Below are 4205 nucleotides of genomic sequence, written 5' to 3'. Positions count from 1 at the left end.
CATGCGTGACCGACCAACAATCAACAGAAAAATCTTTGGAGGATACTTCCGGTTTGACTGGTGTGACGTCTCCCCGTCTTGACGCACTTCTGGTCCACGACCTCATTCCAATATGGCACAAACGGCTACTGCGCATGCGCTGTATGATATCCTTCTGAGCCCGGCTACATCATGCCGACTTCCATCTTCGCACACAATAAAAAAAAATAATAATAATCACACAACTGCAATTCACGGCAACATATGGAACACGCACAAAACGAACAAGGACTAAGGCAAAAAAGGCGGAGTGTAATTTCTCATGTTTAGAAGTATTCCCATCAATCATGAGTATGTTTAACTCCCAGCGGAATCCCTTCTCAGGAGGTTGAGGTGGAATAAATTACCCACATAATCGAAATACTTTAGATAACTAGGGGTGGGAAAAAAACATCTGCAAAAAGGTTTTTGTTTCGTTTTCATTTCGTAATGTCTAACCGAATTGTTTGTGTCCCCATGATCTCGAGCCGCCCTATTTTTCCAACACTGTTTGACGAATTAGCCAAATGTGGCGCAACAGAAAAGCTTCATGTGATAACCGACTGGAAATGAACCAAGGGAACCTCGTTTGAAACGGCAAATGTTGCACTTGTGCTGCACAAAGATCTCAAGTCGGGGGTGGGGTGGGAGTAGGGGGGGGGCGGGGGGAAGAAACTGCTGGAAATAAGCACAGACTCCGCAAATGCAACGCTCCAAGTTCACCCGTTCTGCGTAACATATTTGACTTTATATGTAAGATACAACATATTAAAATGCATATTATGTTGACGTCTATTTGTTTCACTCGGAAACCGGTTTTGTCGCTCACTTGGGCCACGCTTCGGCTTCGCTGATCCTCCACAATAGACAAACCCTTTCGGATGTCTATTAAACAAAAGAGAAAAAAATACATCAGCATTTATCGTTCGTTGGGATGGAAGAGCAATACTGTAATAAATTAGAGCTACTGCAGCAAAGCGATCTTGGACCAGCGCCAGGAAAAAAAAAATGGCAGAGCCTTGAAAATAATTTATTTGCAAATTCACTCAGTTATTTTGTGAAAAGTGTTTTGATGAGAACTACTATTGGGGGTAGTGATTTGACCTGCCATTTTAATGCAAAAGGCATGCATCGACTGCGTTTTTTTTTTTTTTTTTAAAGGAGAGGTTGCGGGGGTCGTCACCTGACCTTTGTTAAGCGACAACTTCCTTTAAAAAAATAATTAAAAAAGATCAATTGTGCAAATGTGTTTAAACTGAAGTTTGTAAAGCGTGAGCGCTCGATGCACATGGCCTTTTCTTGTCATTTCCACTTCCAATGCACGCTCGACGATGGGAGGTTGCCAGTGAACGAACGGGTCACTGCAGGAATGTCTGCTCGCCTGTCATCCACTTCACGTTGAACCGGTGGGTGCAGTCACAGCACCTGACCACTGGGGAGCAACAGAGCATACGAGTGTGCCATACAAAACATATGCCCTGGGGCATCAGGGGTGTCCAAACATTTTCTTCCAAGGGCAGAAACACACAAAAAAATCCATAAACCTATTTATTTATTCATTCATTAAAAACAGCAAGGTGATCAAGCAAAACATTAAGTATTTTTATGTATTTCCCCGCTAGAAGAGATCTGCCCCTGCACAGAGCAGTAACAGATCCAATATCCCCATTGAGAAGCAAAACAGGTGCAATCTGTAATAAGATGTCCTTGGCACGAAGCGAAAGTGGAGCAAATTGCGATTCACATATTTGCTTCTCTAACCGAATTATCTTTATTCATCGGGGTGTTTGTAATTTTTTTTACTATTTCGGTTGTAAATAATTTCATGGCATTTTTGTCAATATAGAAACCCTTTATATAAAACCCATTCATTATCATTATTTTGATTATTGGTAGTAGTCATAGTTGTGAATTTAGTAATCTGCATCTTACTGAATAATGTGTGATTGGTGAGAAATAATGGGGCATTGTGATTTTCTAGGAATATTGTAGAAGTAATGATTTGAAAATGTAAACACCTACAGATATTTATAGAAATAACGTTTTGTATATTGATATTTATCTCTTTCCTACCTTCTTAAATCATTGTTGGGAAATATTGTGAGAAGGTGATCAGAGAGACAGCAGGAGAGTACTTGGTGTATCTTCTGGCAGGAAAATGGAGAGGGTGACTTGGTGATGGAACCTCAAAGTACAGGGAATCATACAAGGAAAGAGGTTTGCTAAGAAGTGGGACACTGAGAGGACCGAGGAGAGGAGAAAGGAATACATTGAGATGCGACATAGGGCAAAGGTAGAGGTGACAAAGGCCAAACAAGAGGCATATCATGGCATGTATGCCAGGTTGGACACTAAAGAAGGGGGGAAAAGATCTATACAGGTTGGCCAGACAGAGAGATTGAGATGGGAAGGATGTGCAGCAGGTTAGGGTGATTAAGGATAGAGATGGAAATGTGTTGACTGGTGCCAGTAGTGTGCTGGATAGATGGAAAGAATACTTTGAGGAGTTGATGAATGAGGGAAATGAGAGAGAAGGGAGAGTAGATGAGGCAAGTGTGGTGGACCAGGAAGTGGCAATGATTAGTAAGGGGGAAGTTAGAAAGGCATTAAAGAGGATAAAAATGGAAAGGCAGTTGGTCCTGATGACATTCCTGTGGAGGTATGGAAACATCTAGGAGAGGTGGCTGTGGAGTTTTTGACCGGCTTGTTCAATAGAATTCTAGCGGGTGAGAAGATGCCTGAGGAATGGAGGAAGAGTGTGCTGGTGCCCATTTTTAAGAACAAGGGTGATGTGCAGAGCTGTGGGAACTATAGAGGAATAAAGTTGATGAGCCACACAACGAAGTTATGGGAATACAAGTATATAATATAAGAATATAAGTGCATGAATGAGAGGGGTGGAGGGGGAAGAGTGAGGCTACAGGGAGAAGAGAAAGCGAGGGTGGAGGACATGAAATACTTGAGGTCAACCGTCCAGAGCAATTGTGAGTGTGGTCAGGAAGCGAAGAAACGGGTCCAAGCAGGTTGGAACGGGTGGAGGAAGGTGTCAGGTGTGTTATGTGACAGAAGAGTCTCTGCTAGGATGAAGGGCAAAGTTTATAAAACAGTGGTGAGGCCAGCCATGATGTACGGATTAGAAACAGTGGCACTGAAGAGACAACAGGAAGCAGAGCTGGAGGTGGCGGAAATGAAGATGTTGAGGTTCGCTCTCGGAGTGACCAGGTTGGATAAAAAAAAAAAAAAAAAGAAATAGCTCATCAGAGGGACAGCCAAGGTTCAATGTTTTGGAGACAAAGTTAGAGGGAGCAGACTTGGACACGTCCATAGGAGTATATTGGTAGAAGGGTGATGAGGATGGAGCTGCCAGGCAAGGGAGCTAGAGAAAGACTAAAGAGAAGGTTGATGGATGTCGTGAGGGAAGACATGAGGGGAGTTGGTGTAAGAGTGGAGGATGCAGGAGATAGGTGTCGCCTAACGGGACAAGCCGAAAGGAAAAGAAGAACGAGCGAGAAAAAATACACTTTACCTGGGTGTTTTTTTCAGATCAGGCGGTAAAGTGTTGAATGCCAGAAGCTGTTGTTTTTTTTGGTTGGCACAATGCAACGCATTTGCCACACATCATTCATGGAGGCAAAAACATCAAACAATTCTCTGAATTAGATAATGGATGAGGAACGTCTTGGTTGTTTTAATTTATCGCATCATCGTTGAAAATTCGCCCTGTTCGCCTATTACTTTTAAGTGCCCACGATCTCAATCAAAATCTCAAACGAAGTTGCCTTTACCTCTGTTTACATCTTTTTTATTTGTGTTGTCACATTTAAAGAAGTAACAAGCCTGTTTTGACAACGTAAGGAGTAGAAATTACAAATGTCTATTTTCAAATGTAGGGAGTAAAAGTCGTCCGATGGCGACCAGTTTAGGGTGTACCCCACCTCTCGCCGAAGATAGCTGGGATAGGTTCCAGCACGCCTGCGACCCTGGTGAGGGAAGCGGTACAGAAAATGGATGGATGGATGAATGGATACAAATACCTGAAAAATCTATGACAGAAACAAAGTTTTGGTACTTTCCCATTCAAAACAAAAAATGACTTGAGATGGAGCCTTGTGATTGACAGGTGAGGTGTGACCAATCCAGCATGTACCCCACTTGAGTGAATGAGAAAAAGCACTTTAGAAAATGGA

This window comes from Phycodurus eques, chromosome 10, assembly GCF_024500275.1.
Source record: "Phycodurus eques isolate BA_2022a chromosome 10, UOR_Pequ_1.1, whole genome shotgun sequence".
In the NCBI taxonomy this organism is placed as follows: domain Eukaryota; kingdom Metazoa; phylum Chordata; class Actinopteri; order Syngnathiformes; family Syngnathidae; genus Phycodurus; species Phycodurus eques.
The sequence above is the reverse complement of the archived record's forward strand: the minus strand, read 5'-3'. Positions refer to the sequence as shown.